This window comes from Talpa occidentalis, unplaced genomic scaffold (genome assembly GCF_014898055.3).
Source record: "Talpa occidentalis isolate TD23 unplaced genomic scaffold, MPIMG_talOcc4v2.1 talOcc4.17, whole genome shotgun sequence".
NCBI lineage: Eukaryota > Metazoa > Chordata > Mammalia > Eulipotyphla > Talpidae > Talpa > Talpa occidentalis.
In genome coordinates, this window is record NW_023601754.1 from 42,472,507 (window position 1) to 42,493,010 (window position 20,504).

The window sequence follows — 20,504 nt, forward strand, 5'->3', positions numbered from 1 at the left end:
TATTTTTCTCCCTTTATTCTTCGACTCTTTGTAGGACTTGTTCTGGATCTTCAAAGGATAAAATTTGCATCCCCTAGTGAAACACTTTTGGTCCTTGGAATTGCTGATACTGATGTGAAGCATTCCTGCTTGACCTGACAAATCTTGAAAATTACTTCTAAAGGATTTTCAAAAATAACTGAACGGCAAGATGAAAAGGGACATTCTGTTCCTGATAAAACTCTGGTTTTATTCCCTAATATATGTCCCCAGGGGGAAAAGAAATACTTTCCATTTTAGAAAATTCTGTAATGCATGTAGAGGACAGGAGCAGCCCTTTATATCTCCTACATCTCAAATATTCTCTCATTTCAACCATCTGACTTTGAAATGCCAGTCTCTGGAAGATATTCTTAGGAGAAAGGAAAAATGCAGAAACATTCTATAGTTTTCCTCTGAGCAGCTGCTGTGGGATAGTGGCCAGAAGGGTAGCCTTTCTCCTGGTGACCTAGACACAGTCTCGTGACAGGTCTGGGGCCTTGTGGGGTTGCCTGTCACAGGACCCGGGTGCTCTTAGGTGACCCCTGAGATCTTGCACTTCCCCAGCCCCTTGTCTATAAACTAATGAGAAGCACAGATCTCAGGGCACACGGGTCTGCTCACATGTGGATTCCCTGAGCATGTCACGCATGTTGGGTACTGCCAACACTGAGGACTGTCTTTGCATTTTAGAATCAATAATAATTAATTCCTAATTCTTCAGTGCTTCAGATGTTTGCCTATATTAACTCCAGCTTTTTGCAGTTAAGAAAACTGGGGTAATACTTGACAAATGAAAGCATATAAATTTGTTGAAATGGGCATGTGTTTGCATTATCAGGGCTGGCTATATACAGACCAGACACATCACCTTTATACATGGGCTGTGAATAAATAGAGCTCACATTATCTCTTGTATAAACCATTTATCTCTCGTTTCAAAATCTATCAACATGAAATACACCTGACAGTAATGACAGACCCAGGCTCAGGAAGCTTTTGTGGGTAACAAGAGACACAACAGTCCCCAAGAGGACAGGATGGTGTTGAATCCTTGTCACCACGTAGTCTTACTGTGATTTAAGGTTATTAAAAATTAAGAATTTCCATTAATAAATGTAATGAAAACTACTAAAAATAGTTAACAAATTTACCACTCTGTTTAAGAAAAATTAAAAATATTTCTGGATAAAAATACTATGTATTCTTGGGTAGGGGTTTTGTTAAAAAGAGATACTTCACTTTGTATAATTGAAGAGGTTGAAAAATTGTGATTCAAATGGTGTCCAAGATCATCTTAATGTTGAATCCCTCATATGTTATTATGTATACAATATGTAAAACAGAAATTCTTTAGGGTTTATGTATGTTCAACAACATGAAAATAGAAAGACCTTCTTCATTTATATTTCAGGGAATACATAGTTAATGCCAATGATGTACATTTTAACACTCTACAATCCTAAATTTCACTGCAGTAATACTATTACTCTAATTCTAATTCCTGTATTAAACATTATTATCACAGAAACACTCCCGGTCAAATTGTATTGCAAATAAATTTCATCAGTCCTTCACATATGGTACCTAACAATTTTGGGCACTTAACAGAATTTGACAAATACTTGACAATAGAGTTTTATCATGAACTGAACTGAAGAAGTAGTTCCAGAACTCATGGAAAAATGGATCTCAAGAAATGAGAACAGATATCAAGAATTCACTACCAGACACTGGACTAATTATGATTTTAAATTTTTGATGAATTTCATTTGAAATATTGCTGGTTGTTTAATGTTTACTTTTAACCAGATTTAAGTCAAGCTTGCTAAAGCTACCCTTGATACCAGCAGTTTCATAACAGTGGGGGGGGGGTGTATGCATGTATGCAGGTTAGGACTCACAGCATGGGGGCAGGCACCTCAGCAGTTCTAGCTCCATGCAGACCGAAGTGGGGCAAAAGTGAACAAGGGAGTCAGGATGAGGGGAGGGCAGAGGGAGGGCCCGGGGCAGAGACACCACCCCTGGACAATAGGACCCTCAAAATTCCTTGCCCCGGAGGAGGCTCGGCACAGAGGAAGCACCTCAGCACTGACACTCAGGAGCAGCCGTGTCCGTGAGCCTTTCTGGAGCCCAGGCTCTTCTCTCACTGGGAACACAGAGGAGGTGGCCGACACCATGGAGGCTCTCTCAGCCCAGGGACACAGCCGGCGAGTCCCCTGGCAGGGGCTCCTGCTGGCAGGTGAGAGGGACAAGTACCCAAGGTGGGTGGGGGATGGACACATAGACACTAGTTGGACACGCTAGTGTCCTCTGGGAGGAAAAAGGACAGAAGCACAGTAGTCCTTTAGCAGGACAGAGGACTAACATTCAGTCTGACTGGAAGGGATACATCTCAAAGTCTGAAGTCAACAATTTATTCAGGACCACACTCCAGAAAAGAAGTACCAGGGCAATAAGCACTGGCTACGCTCACCAGCCTCACAACTTGATAGCTAATTACCAGACAAGAAGGGGCACTGGGAAACCACTGAGGAGACAAGTCCCTGCACTCAGGGCAATCACATTCTTGGAGAGAAAGACAGGCAACCAAGATCTAGAATGTGCTGTCAGGTGATAACAAGTGTCCTGAAGGGCACAGAGCAGGGAAAAGTCACACAGTGGGCACAGAGACTCTTCAGAGCAGGGGGTCTGAGAGGCATCTCTCAAGTACTCCTTGGGGGTGGGCAGGCTTTGAGGGCAGGGAGGGGGTGAGCCTGGCAATAACTCAGTCAAAGCATTTTAAAGAGCAACAATAGTTTGAACACACTGAAAAACATCATGTTAATCATTAAAATACAGAACACACACACACACCCCACATCTGAGAATTTCGATATGAGCCTTTCTATCCCAATATATCAGTGACTGATTTCTCTCTCTCCCTTCTAGTCTCACTTTTCATCTTCTGGGTCCTGCCAACCAATGGTGGATTCACGTTGGAATTAAAGAAGCAAAAAGGTGCCATCATTCCTTATGCGATTTACCAATTTAAAAACATTCCCAAGGATGTGCACCACTTCATCTGGTTCACAGGTGACAGAAAAGTGGATAATATAATTGCAATACACGTAGAAAATCCAGCAGTAACCATCTATGGTCCAGCATACAAACTGCGCTACATAATAAACCCGAAGGGAGTTCTGAAGATCAGGAAGCCCACCAGGAAAGACACAGGATTATACATTGTGAAGAGCATAAGCTTAAACAGGGCAAAGGTTATTCAATCTGCACATCTCTTCATCCTAGGTGAGTGGTCCCTCCTGTCCTCAGGGTGCGGGTGGTGACTCTACGGCACACACAGGGACGGACAGGCCAGGATCTGCCTCCATGCACCTCCGCTTATGTCCCGAATGGGGTTTCAGCATTTAGTGCAGGACACCCAAAGGCAGATGAACTGGACATCAGACTCCTCTCCTGGGGTCCAGGCCCTATAGACTCTCCATGCAGAGGGAAGGACACATCCAGGGGAGTCACTCAGCAGAGGGGGATCAGGGTCAGGGTGACTTTTAGGCTCGTCCCCATGGCCCTGACTGTAGAAAGACCCTGAGGATTCAGTCAGGGCCTGCATGAGGGACACCTGGAATTCCCACAGAAAACCTCCACTCATATCAATCCTTGCCCAACCCCCATCCCAGGAACCCAGACCCAGGGACCAGGGAGCCTGTGTCCCTGTGGCGTTGGCCTCTTGGGCAAGTGATGGCAGGACCAAGTCATGAGCCATGGTCATCCCCAAAGGCAACAGGGGAAGAGGACAGAGCCTGGGCTTTGTCTGACACTCAGTGTGGAGACAGGACAACATCTGAGGCCATTAGTAACCAGTCAGGAGGGTTGTGGGAAAAGAGGTCGTTCAGTTGCCAGGCAGGGACAGAGGGAAAAGCTGACCCTGACAGGTGCTTGTCTACCAGGGACCACCTGGGAACCTCTGAAGGAGACAAGTGATGACAGACGCCATTCACTGGACAATCCTGTGTATAAACTTAATCAGTTATCAATGATTTAAATTAATTCACACACAGCAGGAAAGACTAAGGTAATTAACACTTACCTAGTTACTGAGGGTCATGAGTTCCAGGAGATAGAGACACTGAGTCAGAGTCACAGAGACCACAAGATCAGAGTCACCCCAAGATCATCTGCAGTCACTGACCTGCCTCCTTCACCCTAGGGCTTCTCTGGGCTCCCTGACACCAGCCATTGTTCAGAGTCATTGTCCTGAGGGCATCCAGCTTCCAGATCTGAGTCAGGTCTGGGGGTTCAGAAGAAACAGAACATCACCCATGTTGACTCTGGAATAAATGTACTGCAGCAACAATCAGAGTCAGTGCTGGGGATGCCCAGGCCTCCATCTCAGTGACCCAGTGACCCCTCCCTGTAACGGATTTAAATCACTCATAGGTGTCCTGATGTGTAGGGGTCACTCCCACTGAAAAATAAAACAAATGAAATTTCTTCTCAATCCCCACATTCCACCTACAAATAGCCAGGCCCACAGGGAACAAAGCTCAGATGCTCTTATCCACAGGAGAGAGGACAGAGTGGAGAGTGAAGAATGAGGGATTCTCATCCCCTCAGAGACAGACCCTGCATGCAGAGTCCAGAGAGGCTCTAGCAACCGTATTCTGCCTCCCCAGGGCTGGGACCATGTCCATCCTCTGACCTCCTGCCACACAGCACCTTGGGAGAACTTGTCCTGGTAACTGCAGGGTTGCTGGGCAGTGGGAGTGTCAGGCTGTCCTGGCCCTGCTCTGGGGCTGCCCCATAGCTCTGGGCTTTGCGAGTTTGGGGTCACTTGTAACCTGCTCGCTCAACACCAGGGACCTGTCTTCTCTCTCTGCTCTTCCCTTTCCCGCCCTTCATCTCTCCTCCCTCAGGCAGCGCTGCCTCTGCTCTGCACAGCTTCCTGTCATAGTCTTCAGACACTCCCCTCACACTGGGGCCAGGTATAAACTGTTGGGCCAAAGGCAGGCACCAGCACCCGTGGAGCAGAGCCCTGTCTCTCTCCATCACAGACCACGTGGTTTCAACGGAACATCCTTTGTTCTCTTGCTCTCCTCTGACACATCTTCCCTTTGTGAGGCCAACACAGACACAGGGTCACAGGGTGGTGAGCAGACCCTAGATCTACTCTCTACATGACTTTCCCAGGAGTGAGGACCAAGGATGGGTCTGCAGGCCCCAAACCTCATTGCATCCCCACCCGCTTCACTCCTGACTCCTTCCTGCCAGGGCTTAAAGCTCCATTCTCCCCAGTGGCCCGGAAACCTCCCCAGGGCGGGGTTGCTTTCCCCCACCCATCCTCTCTGCCTGCCTTTATCTCTCGCTGGCTGCATCTTGTGAGGACACCTTCCTGTGGGTGCTCTAGACGCTGACCTCCCCCAGCCACTGTCCTTTCCCTCAAACGCTGCCCACTGGCAGGACTTGATCAAATCTAGCCGTGATTCCAAAGACAACAGACGAGAAGAAAGCCCGTCACAGGCCAGGTGGGGTCTCCTCCCCATTCCTGACTGTCGTCCACAGAGCCAGTGACACAGACTCCACCCTAAATGTACTGACACAACAGATTAGAGCCATTTCTCGCTTATGGAGCAGAGATGAGCCTCTATCCCTCTGACCCTTTTTCCTTTTAACAGAAGCACCTGTCTCTCTACCCAGGGAGTCACTGGTTTAAAACTGCTTTTGCACTTCTTTGATTTGAAGCAATCATGGTTGGAATATGATCTTACTAAGGACTTAGATGGTTAGAGACATATTTCTACATAAAGCACTCTTTGATCTTGGCTTATTTTAACTACTTCCACATATTCCTCTCAATTTCTTATTCCCTGAGGCCACACTTTCAGCAAGTTCCTGTCCTCACTGTCCACAAGTCCTCCTCTGTATCTCTGCTCTGGTGAGGATTCAGGAGAGACCGGCAGGGGCCTCAGCTGCCCTCAGCAGTGGGAGCTGAGACAATGAAGCCCAAAGACAGAGAACAGGAGGCAGCTCACAAGCCAGCCAGGGCCTGACTGTCCCTCACTCTTTCTAGACCCTTCCTGGGACTCTGACCACCACTGAACAATTGGGCACAACTGCCAGCTCATGACCTTGCAGCCTCATTTCCAAACTGACTTTCTGGAAGCTCCTGGTCTCCCTGAGAGTAACTTCTGCCCAAACCCCAGCTCAAGTCAGGCCTTCAGTCACATTCCATATCCTGGATTCTCCTCCTCACCTTATTTCTCTGGTTTTCATGGTGGGCCTGGTGTCTAGCATGGAGTGTGGAGAGGGGGTTCTTGCATCTCTAGAAATTCCCAAATATAGGAGGAAAATTACAGCTAGAAAAGGAGAAAGGGCCTTGAAAGTGTGGCACTTCTATCACATGAATTGCAGGACGTCTCTCTATATTCTGGGTATTAGTCACTTATCAGTTAAATGATTCACAAATCATGACACCCATTCTGGGAAATGCCTGGTCTATCACTACTTTTCATGAATCTTACATGTAGAAAATTGATCTATGCTGACTTATTTTACTTCATATCTTTGCATGTGATATCCAGGTTACCAACACCAAGTTAAGGTGTTTATGGCATCTTGTGAGAACATTTGACCAGATACTCCCAGTCCATCAGGGTCTCTGTTCTAGTCCATTGGTCTGTGTGTATTGTTGGTGCACGTGGAGCTGACTGGGCACTCTGCGTAGCTTTTCAATTAGGGGACAATGTTGCACCATCCTCTCCATGGAGTCTATATGGGGGTGGGAGGAGTGCCTGTTGCATTAGTCCCATGTAGCTCTAGGACAAGGTCATGTGAACATCCATGGACCATTAATTGCCCCTGAGAGGGTGTTGGACATGTGAGGAGAGCAGCCTGTACTGATACTAACAAGAGATCTGGGGGACTTGCTGGGTTTCCAAATTTCCCCACTAATTTGGGAAGCATGGCAGGTATGGGGTATGTGTGGTGCCTTCTGCTCTAGTTACCAGCAAGGTCACTCCACCTGCTGCAGAGGTCACTGTCACCATGTGGAAACAGACAGACGCATGTGACCTGTGAGTGCTGAGCCCTAAAGAAGGAGGGAGACCCCAGACCAGGTCCCTCTCAGTTTGTCACTTGCTCTGTTTCTCCACAGAACCATTGATAGGTGCCTCTGCTGAGGATCGCATATCCAGAGTCCGAGAAGACACCAGTGTGGACATAATATGTCTGACAGGTGAACAAGGTTACAGCATCCAGTGGGTGTACAATGGCCTCAAACTGGAGTCCCAAAACAATACGACACTGTCCATGGACCGCGCTGTACTCAGCATGACGCTCACCAAGAGGAAGGATGCTGGGAATTACCAGTGCTGGTACGAGAAGGGGTCGGTGTCTGGAACAAGTACTATCCTCAAACTTGAAGTGGTTGTAGAGTGACCCCTCTTCCTTCAAATCATTCATTAAATTCTAAATCAAAATTTTCTGACCTGAAAATCAGTTTCCTGAGCACCTGGGTAAACTCAATTATGAGGATGATAAGTCCTCAAGATTTATACTGATTCAATAAATTACAAAAAGGCAAATGATATTGTGGTAGTGAGTGAATGTCACAGCTCAGCAGAGGCACCTCCTCTGGTCTCAGTTGTACCATCTCCACAGGGGAGGGGACACCCTGTCCCTCAGAGGACAGGCCTAGGTCATGGGACAATGGTGGGGACACATGAGAAGCTGTCAGCATCACAGCTCTATCCCTCCTCCAGGGGATGTGGGAGTGTCTGGACCCTAAGTGGACCCTGGGAATAGATTGTACTCCATGTGCATGAAAACATGATAGACATGCACTTTACAAAATGCTGTCTGCCTGCTGATGCTCCTGCTCAGATAGGGGAGAAGGAAGGTTTGGAGAATCCAGGTTTCAGGATGAAACCCAGGAACAAGTTGCACCCCCAGAGGGAAAGAAGAGGCTCTAGGTAAGGTCCAGCCCTCCTCACACACCTGCATGGCATCTGCCAAAGACCACATTATAATCAGGGACATGAGTCTTCTGCAGGGTGGGACCTCCTGGGCTGTTCCCCATCATAGCAATGTACACGCAGGACCAGATGTCCCTCCATGTGGGACTCACCATCCCCCAGAACATGCACTTGGTCCTAATGCTCACGGGGCTGCAGTCTGAATCTCCTGGGACAGCCTCACCTTCCATGGCTGGACCAGCACCTGAGGCTTCTCCTTCCTGTACCAGCAACCCTCATCGTGATGCTGCATGAATTGTCTTCACCTTCTTGACACAAGGACTCCTGGGTTCTCCGAAATCACTGAGAGTGTCCTACAGTTGAAGATGGGGTCATTGGTTTAATTCCTATGCTTAATTTTTCCAAGAACATGGACATATCTCTAAAATATTCCTGTTCAGACCTATTGATCTGTGTACCCCTAAACCCCAGTGTTATGTATTTAGTGGTTGGAAGGCATTATGGGTGAGAAATAAGGCATAAATGACAAATATGGGAACTATTCACTCACGTGTGGAATACAGAGACACATAGCAAACAAAACAGACATACCAAAGTGACAAAGAAAGCCAAACCAAACCCAAAAAATTACATAAATTTGTAGAATTCAGGCAATCATCGGATGGGAGCAGACGTTGGAGGGGCTCAGTTGACTGTGGTGGAGGATTGTGACATCTTGGTTCTGGGTATGTGGTGGTAACATACGTCTGAAGAGGGTAAGTCTGAATTTCTGAATCATATACATGCTGTCCACCAATACAATGTCAATAAAAATAATAGAGATATACCTCATTTTCCTAATCCAGTCATCTGTTTTTGGGCAATTGGGTTGTTTCCTTATTAACTATTGTAAATAGTACTGCAATAAACATAATTCAAAACACATTTTTAATTAATGTATTTGTGTCCTTTGGGTAGATCCCTAGCAGTGGAATTGATGAGTCCTATGGAAGCTCCATTTTGAGCATTTGAAGAACCTCCACACAGCTTTTCATAGTGGTTGGACCAGTGTGCACTCCCACCAGCAGTGGAGGAGAGTTCCATTTTGTCCACATCCTTGCCAACATTTGTTGCTTCCAGTTTTTTTAATATGTGCTATTCTCACTGGTGTAAGAGGGATCAAAACAGGGGAGGGAAGTGCACAAAGGATACGATGATGGTGCTCAGGTGGTTTGGTGATGGGAATTTTATGAGGACTACAGCTGAGAAGAGAAAGCATACATAATACAAAAAGGAAGAATGATGTAAAATATATACATAGATAAATAAATAGAAGAAAAACAATATAGGTATATCCCATGAGTTAATGAGTGAAGCACAAAAAGTTAGCAGCAGCAGTCCTTCTCCATGTGTCCTTCCTTTAAAATAAATATTGGAAAATGACTGGAAAGGAAGAAAACTCTATTTCCCATCGTAGCTTGGGGCTGGGGCCAGAAGCAAACATGAAATGAAGAGAAGCACAGCTGTGAATTTATGTCAAAGGAGCCTCTTGTGAAAATGGAGATCATGAAGTAGCCACAGTGAAATGGTCACTCTATGGAGAACAGGGAGAGCAAGTGTCAGAATGTCACTAAATCACCTGGGAAACTAGAGCTGGTAAATTTTTTTCACAAAGCTTCCATCCTTTTTCCTTATTCCACTTCCGGGCCTGGATGGTGATGACTATTTTCTTCTGGTCCTGGGGAAGTGTCACAGAGAAATTCAACTCCTGGATTTACGATCAAAGAAGAGGAGAGTCAGTTTCTGCTGTTTCTCAGGTGCCTTTCGCTCAAAATAACCCTCTGGCTGATGTGGCTTATTAGGATGGCAGGTTCTGCCACCTTTCACCACATTCAATTTCTTCACCTGAGATTCCACCTGAGAGCAGGACAGACACACACACACACACACACACACACACACCCTCAGGGTCTCTAGGGTCAGGGCAGTGCTAGGCAGGCACCAGAGCAGAGCTAGAAGAGGGAAGGATCCGGGAGGTAGCCCCAGAGCAGGCAGCTCAGAGTGACTGTGGGGATGCAGAGGCCTGGGGCAGGGCAGGTGGGGACACTGTGGTGTGTCCAGGGGCCTCTGCAAATAGACACTGTGGTGGGGGGACTCCTCTGTCACAGTGGCTCCCGTTCAGGTTTCAAGTATCCACTAGATTATTGTTAAATTGAATGTCTTATTTACATCCCATATTTATTAGTCCCTAGCCTGTTTTTATTAAGCAATTATTTTCTCCCAAGCACTAGAAAGACTTTCGAATCTATGAATGCTTTCTGTTAAAATCTTTCAATTTAGGGTTATCTTAAATGCTCACTCCTCCTTCTGTTTCCCCTGCTCCAGAGCCCAGTCTACAAAGGCATGTTCATCACTGATGCCATGACACACGTCCCTATCTTTCTTATGTGTGTTTCTTAATCCATCATAATCCACATGCAGCCTTAATCCATTTTGAATTTGATTTCAGCTTGAGTGCAGCATGATCCACCTTCATTCTTTCCTTGTGGCCTCCCCAGGTTCCCCACACCATTGTCAAATGACTCTAGGCCCTCTGACTAAGCTCATGGCTCCTTCATTATAAATAAATTGTTGGTAGATATGCAATAAACTCTGGAGTGGATTAAGTTCCATGAAACCCTGTGTCTATTCATCCAAACAATGATTTTCTGTAATTACTGTTGGTTTATACTATATATATTGTCAGAGAACATGGTGACTCATCAGTCAAAATTTCAGGACATTCACAAACAAGTGCTGTCCATGCACTGAGGATGCCATTCCTGGGGTGTCAGCAATAAGCCAGGAGCAATGCACACTCTACCACATGACCACTTTCGTTCTGTCTCTTGTTCAACGCCTATGTGATTTTAAAATATTCTCCATTCAAAGTAGACTAAATGAGGGTCCTTTTCCTTTTTGAATAAGAAATCAAAGTTACAACACATATTTATCATAATAAATGCTCTAGACTTATTCATCACATAATGAAAGTTTAGGCTTTTACCAACCCCTTCGTTCTTACAGCTCTTCCCACATGATGCAGAGGTCAAGGCCCAATGACAATATGACTTCATAAATTGATTCAAAACATACATACATCTGAGGTGCGCAGCAATACACTGAGAGCTATGTGGACATATCCCCATCACCAGCAAAAGACTCACTTCCATCCACCACCCAACAAGGAACACCGTTACCCTTCTCACCACCCCTGGCAGACTTCTGACCCTCTGGTCACCTCCTATCTGCTCTGAGGTAAACTTCATTTTCCCAGCTATTTGATTTCTATTTCCTCAACCATGCGCATTTTGTGATATTTGCCTTGTTTGTTCTGACGTATTTCCCTTAGCATAACTCCCTCTGGTCCATATCACCACCCCAAATGCAACATTCTTTGTAAATCTTGTGATTTACACCCATGACTAACTGGGCAGGTGGATGCAGGCTGTATGGCCCCCCTCAGGGGTATTTTCTCCCATTATTCTTTGACTCTTTGTAGGACTTGTTCTTGATTTTCAAAGGAGAAAATATGCATCCCCTAATAAAACACCCCTGGTCCTTTGAATTGCTGATACTAATGTGAAGCGTTCCTGCTCAACCTGGCAAAACTTGACAACTATATCAAAGGATTTTCAAAAATAACTGGATGGCAAGATGAAAAGGGACATTCTGTTCCTGACAAAATTCTGGTTTTCTCCCCTAATCTATGTTCCCAGGGGGAAAAGAAATAGTTTTCATTTTTTAAAATTCTGTAATGCAAGTAGAGGACAGGAACATTCCTTTATAGCTCCTACATCTCAAATATTCTCTCATTTCGACCATCCGACTTTGAAATGCCAGTCTCTGCCGACTTTTTTGAAATGCCAGTCTCTGGGAGACGTTCTTAGGAGAAAGGAAAAATATCAAAACATTCTTTAGTTTCCCTCATGGCAGCTGCTATGGGATAGTGGCCAGGTGGGTGGCCCTTCTCCCTGGTGACCTGGACACAGTCCCATCTTGGGGCACAAATGCTCCCGAGGGGCTCTCCCTTGCTTGCCCAGGACAGGTCTGGGGTCTCGTGGGTTGCCTGTCACAGGATCCAGGTGCTCCTAGTGACCCCTGAGGTGTCACACTTCTCCGCCCCTTGTCTATAACAATGAGAAGCACAGATCTCAGGGCACACAAGTCTGCTCACATCTGGACTCCCTGAGCACATTATGTACATCCACGCCATGTTCACCCCCAGGGGGTGCTGCCAACACTGAGGATTGTCTTTGCATGTTATCACTTAATAATATTAATTCCTAAAATTTCAGTGCTTCAGATGTTTGCCTGCATTAACTCCAGCTTTTTGCAGTTAAGAAAATGGGATAGGGCCCTCCCTGGTGGCACAGGGGATTGGTACGCAATCTATGAAGCTATCTGCAGCCACTGCAGCACAAGTTCGATCCCCGGCCAGGGAGCTACCCACATGGTGCAGAGGACCTCTCCTGACTCACCCGCTGCTCCCCTCAGTGTATTTCAGTCAATCCGCCTGTGCAGTTCCCCACGCTGTCTCTGGTGAGTCCTTTTACCACCCCCCCCACAACTCTGGCTTGTACCCCAGTGCTTAAATGTATAAATAAATCTAATAAAAATAAATAACCTTTAAAAAAAGAAAATGGGATAATACTTGATAATACTTGTAATTAGGTTGAAATGGGCATGTGTTTACATAATCAGGGCAGGCTATATACAGACCAGACATGTCACCTTTTCTATATGGGTTGTGAATTAAGTTCACGTTATCTCTTGTGTATAAACCATTTATCTCTAGTTTCAAAATTTGTCAACATGAAATACACCTGACAGTAATGACAGACTCAGGCTCAGGAAGCTTTTGTGGGTAACAAGAGGCAAAACAGGCCCCAAGAGGACAGGATGGTGTTGAATCCTTGTCACCACGCAGTCTTACTGTGATTTAAGGTTATTAAAAATTAAGAATGTCCATTAATAAATGTAATGAAAACTACTAAAAATAGTAAACAATTCAACTGTCTGTACAAGAAAAATTAAAAATATTTCTGGATTAAAAAAATACTATGTATTCTTGGGTAGGGGTTTTGTTAAAAAGAGAAAGATAGTTCACTTTCTGTAATTGAAGAGGTTGAAAAACTGTGATTCAAATGGTGTTCAAGATCATCTTAATGTTGAATTCCTCGTATGTTATTATGTATACGATATGTGAAACAGAAACTCTTTAGGGCTCATGTGTTCAACTAAGGAAATAGGAAGACCTTCATTTATATTTCAATGAACACATAGTTAATGCTTTTGCTGTAAATTTTAAGACTTTAGAATCCTAAATTTCACTGCTATAATATCATTACTCCAATTCTAATTCCTATATTAAATATTATTATCACAGAACTAGCCTAAACTCCTGGTCAAATCGTATTGCAAATAAATTTCATCAGTCCTTCACCTACAGTCTTAATAATTTGGGGCATTTAACAGAATTCGACAAATGGAGTTTTATCATAAACTGAACTAAAGACGTAGTTCCAGAACTCATGGAAAAACGGATCTCAAGAAATGAGAACAGATATCAAGAATTTACCACCAGATACTGAATGGACTAATTATGATACTAATTTTTTTATTAATTTCTTTTGAAATATTGCTGGTTATTTAATGTTTACTTTTAACCAGGTTTAAGTCAAGCTTGCTAAAGCTACCCTTGATACCAGCAGTTTCATAAGTGTGTGAGAGTGTGTGTGTGTGTGTGTGTGTGTGTGTATGTGTGTCAGGGCTCACAGCATGGAGGGCGGGCACCTCAGCAGTTCTAGTCTCCATGCAGACTTAAGTGGAGCAAAAGTGAACAAGGGAGGCACGTTGAGGGCAGGGCAGAGGGAGTGTCCTGAGCAGAGGCCCCACCCCTGGACTACAGGATCCTCAAAAGGCCTGTGCCCAAGTGGAGAAAGCACCACAGCGCTGACACTCAGGAGCAGCCGTGCCCGTGAGCCTTTCTGGAACCACAGCTCTTCTCTCACAGGGACCACAGAGCAGGTGGCAGACGCCATGGAGGCCTCCTCAGCCCATGGACACAGACGGCAAGTCCCCTGGCAGGGGCTCCTGCTGGCAGGTGAGAGAGACAAGCACCCAAGGTGGGTGGGAGATGAACACACGGACTCTAGCTGGCCAGGCCGTCCCCTGGGAGGAAAGAGGACAGGAGCACAAGAGTTCTTGAGCAGGGACAGAAGAGTAACATTTAGTCTGACTGGAGGGGATATGAGTTAGGATCATGACCAGGGGCTCAGCTACATGATGTGTGGAGGGGAGAGGCAGAAAGTCTAGAATAAGGCACAAGGTCCATGTGATTCGCCACTGAGGGAACATGTCAAAATCTGAAATCAACAATTGATTCAGGAACACACTCCAGAAAAGAAGTACCAGGGGAACGAAATTCTGGCTACTCAACACCCTCAGAACTTGATAGCTAATTACCAGACAAGAAAGGGTCCTGGGGGTTCCACTGGGGGAACAACAGGTCCAACAAATCCCTTCACTTGGAGCAATCACATTCTGGGGAAAGAAGACAGGCAACCAAGATCTAGAATGTGCTGTCAGGTGCTGACAAGTGTCCTGAAGGGAACAGAGCAAGGAAAGGTCACACAGTGAAGACAGAGGGTTTTCAGAGCAGGGGGTCAGGGAGGCAGCTACCAAGGATGCCCTGAGGGTGAACAGGAGTCTGAAGGCAGAGAAGGGGTGAACCTAGCAATAACTGGGTCAAAGTATTTAATAGAGTAACAAATAGTTGGGACACCCCAAAAAACACTGTTTGTTATGTTAATCATTAAAATAAAGGACACACACACACACACCCCACATCTGAGAATTTCAGTGTGAACCTTTCTATTCCAATATATCAGTGCAAATACTGATTTCTCTCTCTCCCTTCTAGTCTCACTCTGCATCTTCTGGGTCCCGCCCACCAATGGCGAGTTCACGTTGGAATTGAAGAAGAACAACGATGTCATCACTCCTTATGCAACTTACAAGCTTAAAAGCATTCCCAAGGATGTGCAGCGCTTCATCTGGTTCAAAGGCAACAATAAAAATGTGAATAATACAATTGCAACACACGTAGAAAAGTCTGGACAAACCCTCCCTGGGCCAGCATACAAACTGCGCTATACAACATTCCCGAAGGGAGTTCTGAAGATCAAGAACCTCACCATCGCAGACACAGGATTATACACCGTGGAGTCCATAAGTGTAAATTATGAAAAGGTTACTGTATCCACCTATCTCTTCATCCTAGGTGAGTGGTCCCTCCCTGCCCTCGGGGTGCGGGTGGTAAATCTACCGCACACACAGGGATGGGCAGGCCTGGACCTGCCTCCATCACCCCCTGCTTATGTCCAATGGACTTTGAGCATTTAGTGCAGGACACACAAGGAGACAAACTAGAGAAATCAGACTCCTCTCCTGGGATCCAGACCCTGCAGACTCTCCATACGAGGGAAGGACACATCCAGGGAAGTCACTCAGCAGAGAGGGATCAGGGTCAGGATGGCGCCTTGGGGCCCTCCTCATGAACATGATCCTAAAAGACCCTGAGGATTCAATGAGGGCCAGAAAGGGGGGAATGGGGTTCTTATAGCTCTAGAAAGTCCCTGGTATAGAAGGGAATTCACAGCTGGGAAAGAACAGATTGTTCCCGACAGTGGTTACGGCCCTTTGTTCCAATCATTTGACCAGACACTCCCGGATCCATCAGGGTCTCGGTTCTGGTCCATTGGTCTGTGTGTCTTGTCAGTGCACATAGTGCTGACTGGTGCTCTCTGTTGGAGGGTTTTGATCAGAAAGTTCTGATGAGATCATTTCGGACTACTTGGTGTCCCTTGAGATAGCATTAGAGTATCTCTAATTCTGCAAAATAGGTCACTGAGCATTGGTAAGGACTGTATTGAAGCTGAACTCTACTGAAGTTCTCAACTTAACACGTTCAGCTTTTCATCTTTTACCTGTCGAACTCTTAGCAACATTTTGTACATTCTAATGCACACAGATTCCCATCCTTGACTCAGAACACTCGTTATTAAACCATGCCTGTTGGTGCTATGATAAAATTGTATTCTCAGTTTTTGCTTGGATAACCCATTGCTATTATCAAGAATTAGAGGTGCTTCTATGTATGGATTTATTTTCCTGCAATCTGTTGAACGAGAAGTTTTAAATTTATTGGTGGAAAATCTAACATATTCTACACACAAACTCATGCCACCAGGAGCAAAGAACATTCTAAGTACTCTTTCCTTTGGCCTGGGTTCTCTTTCTCCTACTTTCATTCTGTTTCTTGTACTTTAGGAAGGAGCTGTCCACAACCTCCTGGTCTATGAGCCACCTCCTCTTATCACTGATATTAAAGGAAAAGCTCTCGTCTTTCTCCTTGAGTGTGATGTTTCTTGTAGACTATTCTTCTGAGCATTTTATCATCTTATTGTAGTTTCCTCCTATTCCCTTTTATTCAAACTCTCACTATAGCTTACGGGCATTTCTTGCCTGATAACATTTAATCCACTGAATAAGAAAATAAACTCCTCTTTAAAATGGGCACTCTTTCAAATTGACACTCTTTATGTACTTAGGTCATGAGGACTGTGCTGGGGCATCTATTTGCCTGTGCAATCATTTCACATAAGCAACATGCCATCCTAACTGACACTGTCCTTTGCTCAACAAGGACAAAGACCATGTTGGCACCGTCCTCTCCAAGGCGTCTACATGGTAGGGGAGAGGGGGAAGGAGTGCCAGTTGCATTAGTCCTGTGAAGCTCTAGGACAAGGTCATGTGAACATCCACGGACCATTAATTGTCCCTGAGAGGGTGGTGGACATGTGAGGAGAGCAGTCTCCACTGATACTAACAAGAGATCTGGAGACCTGATAGGTTTCTGTCCACTAATTTGGGGAACATGGCAGGTGTGAGGTGTGTGTGGTACCTTCTGCTCTAGTCACAACCAGGTCACTCCACCTGCTGCACAGGTCACTGTCACCATGTGGAAACAGACAGATGCATGTGACCTGTGAGTGCTGAGCCCTAAGGAAGGAAAGCAGCCCCATGCCAGGTCCCTCTCAGTTTGTCACCTACTCTGTTTCTCCACAGAACCATTGACAGCCGCCTCTTTCAAGGAGTACACATCCAAAGTCAAAGAAAATACCAGTGTGGACGTAATATGTCTGACAGACGAACGAGGTTACAGCATCCAGTGGGTGTACAATGGCCTCAAACTGGAGACCAAAAACAATATGGCGCTGTCCAAGGATGGTGCCGTACTCAGCATGATGCTCACCAAGAGGGAGGATGCTGGGAATTACCAGTGCCGGTACGAGAAGGGGTCGGTGTCTGGAACAAGTACTACTCTCAAACTTGAAGTGGTCTAGAGTGACCCTTCTTCCCCATATCATTCATTAAATTCTAAATCAAAATTTTCTGACCTGAAAAGCTGATTTCTGAGCTGTTGTGAACACTCAATGATGAGATGGAAAGTCCTAGAAAATTTGTATTGATTCAATAAAGCACAAACATGCAAACTGACACTGTCCTTGTGCTGTGAATGTCATGACCCAGCAGAGGGCGCCTCCTCTGGTCTCAGTTGTGCCATCCTCAAGGGAAGGGGACACCCTGCCCTTCAGAGGACAGGCCCAGGTCATGTGACAGTGGTGCGGGCACATGAGAAGGTGTCAGCATCAAGCTCCATCCCTCCTCCAGTTGCGGGTGTCTGGACACTGATGAGGACCCCAGGAATAGATAACCCACCATGTGCATGAAAAAATGACAGACATATACTTTACAAAAGGCTGTCTGCTGATGCTCCTGCTCAGATAGGGGAGAAGGAGGGTTTGGAGAATCTAGGTTTCAGGATGAAACCCAGGAACAAGGTGCACCCCCGGAGGGAAGGAAGAGGTTCTAGGTAAATTCCAGCCACATCTCACAGACCAGCCCTCCTCACATACCTGCATGGCATCTGCAAAAAGCCACATTATAATCAGGGACATGAGCCTTCTGCAGGGTGGGACCTCCTGGGTTGTTCCCCGCCATAGCAAGGTACACGCAGGACCAGATGTCCCTCCATGTGGGACTCACCATCCCCCAGAACTTGCACTTGGTCCTAATGCTCACAGGGCTGCAGTCTAAATCTCCCGGTTCAGCCTCACCTTTCATGGCTGGACCAGCAATTAAGGCTTCTCCTTCCTGTGCCAGCAACCCCTCATGCTGATGCTGCACAAACTGTCTTCACCTTCTTGACACAAGGACTCCTGGGCTCTCCGAAATCACTGAGTGTCCTATGGTTAAAGATGGGGACATTGGCTTAATTCCTGTGCATAATGTTTCCAGGAACCTGGACACATTTCTAAAATATTCCTGTTCCGACCTATTAATCTGTGTACCCCTGAACCCCAGTGTTATGTATTTAGTGGTTGGAAGGCATTATGGGTGAAAAATAAGGCATAAGAGGAATGACAAATATGGAACTATTCACTCACGTGTGGAATACAGAGACACACAGCAAACAAAACAAAGACATAACAAAGCAACAGACAAAGCCAAACCAAACCCAAAAAAATTACAGAAATTTGTAGAATTCAGGCAATCATCGGATGGGAGCAGATGGTGGAGGGGCCCAGTGGACTGTGATGAGGATTGTGGCACCTTGGTGCTGGGTGTGTGGTGGTAACATACATCTGAAGAGGGTGAGTCTGGATATCTGAATCATACACTTGCTGTCCACCAATAAGCACCAACAAGGGCCTTCCATGGCACAGCAGGTTGAGCGCAGCACTGTGAAGCTGTCCGCAGCCTCTGCAGTGCAGGTTCGATCCCAGCCGGACAGCGAGATTCCCACATGGTGCAGCAGACCTCTCCTGTCGCGCCCGCTGCTCCCCTCAGCAGTGTATTTCATCAGTCTGCCTGTTCTGCTCTCCTCTCTGTCTCTGGCGAATCCTCTCACCCTCCCACGCCTCTGGCCTGTTCCCCAGCTCTTGTATAAAAATAAATAAATCTTTAAAAAAAATTGTAAAACCCAGGCCTCCCCGGTGGTGCAGCGGTTGAGCGCTGGGTTGCAAAGCTGCCCGCAGCCTCTGCGGCGCCGGTTCGATCCCTGGCTGCTCCCTGGCCACCGGAGGAGGGTCCCACATGGCACGCAGACCTCTCCTGCCGCCCGCTGCTCCCCTCAGCAGTGTACTTCGGTCCTTCTGCCTGCTCTGCTCCCTGCTCTGGCTCTAGTGAATTCTCTTACCCTTCCGCGCTTGTGACTGTACCCAGTGCTTGTATAAATAAATAAATAAATCTTTTTAAAAAAATTGTAAAACCCATGTAATGAAATAGGAACCTCCATGAATTACAAGTGGAAGTCCATCTCCAAATGTTCTTAATCTACATTAAATACTAGAAAATGTAAAGAAATTTCTTTGCACTCCCCATCATAGCTCTGGGTTGGGGTCCAAAGCAAAGATGAAATGAAAGAAGCACACCTGGGAGTTTATGTCAAAGGAGCCTCACATGGAAATGGAGGTCACAGAGTAGCCAGAGAGAAATGGTCACTCTAGGGAGAACAGGAGAACAAGTGTTAGAATGTCACTAGATCACCCAGTACGCTGCAGCAGGAGAGTCTTCACCAGGCCTGCACACCTGCTCCTCCTGCCCCCTCCGGGCCTAGATGACAAGGACGTTCCTTGTCTTCTGGTCCTGGGGAACAGAGTCACAGGGGAACTCAAGCTCCTGGATTTAGGATCAAAGAGGAGAGTCACGGGGTCTTCAGCTTCTGCTGTTTCTCAGGTGCCTTTAGCTCAAAATATCCTCCTGCTGACGTGACTATTAGGATGGTAGGTTCTGACATCTTTCATCACATTCGAATTTCTCACCTGAGATTTCATCTGAGGCCAGGGGACAGACACATACACACAAACACACACACATGCACAAGCACACACACACGCATGCCCTCAGGGAGTCTTCAGGGTCAGGGCAGGACCAGGCAAGTGCCAGAAGCAGAGCAAGGAGAGAAATGATCTGGGAGGTGGCCCTGGGCAGGTAGCTCAGAGCAGCTGTGAGGCCACCGTGGGCTGGGGCTGGGCAGGTGGGGACACTCTGGTGTGTCCAGGGGCCTCTGCATGGCCTGAGGGACTCCTCTGTCACAGCTGCTCTGTCACACAGACACACGGATTCAAGTGTCTGCTTTATTATTGTTAAATTGAATGTGTTATTTCTATCTCTTATATGTTGACCCTGGTCTGTTTTTTTATAAGCAAATATTTTCTCCCATGCACTACAAAGTCTTTTGAATCTATGAATGTTTTGTTAAAATCTTTGAATCTATGGGGACTACACCTGAGGGGGTGGGAGGAAGCAAATATTCTTTAAAAATGAACAATGATGTAAAAAAATTTAAAAAATTATTATAAAAAAATAAAATATTTGAATCTGGGATCATCTTAAATGTTTACTGCTCTAGTCAGGGAACATGGTACC

The 20,504-nt window shown here is 46.0% G+C and overlaps 1 protein-coding gene across 2 annotated transcripts in view; it reads right to left on the bottom strand.

Annotated features, from left to right (window-relative positions):
• Positions 1-4,105: 4,105 nt before the first annotated feature.
• LYPD4 (LY6/PLAUR domain containing 4) overlaps positions 4,106-20,504 on the bottom strand; it is a 112,331-nt gene continuing 95,932 nt past the window's right edge. For both annotated transcript variants that reach the window (XM_054697209.1, XM_054697208.1), the window contains 5 exons: positions 19,508-19,578; positions 18,191-18,319; positions 9,607-9,735; positions 8,212-8,341; positions 4,106-4,306 (listed from right to left, as the gene is read on the bottom strand). The gene's annotated coding sequence lies outside the window, so the exon portion shown is untranslated. The remainder of the gene's footprint in view (positions 4,307-8,211; positions 8,342-9,606; positions 9,736-18,190; positions 18,320-19,507; positions 19,579-20,504) is intronic.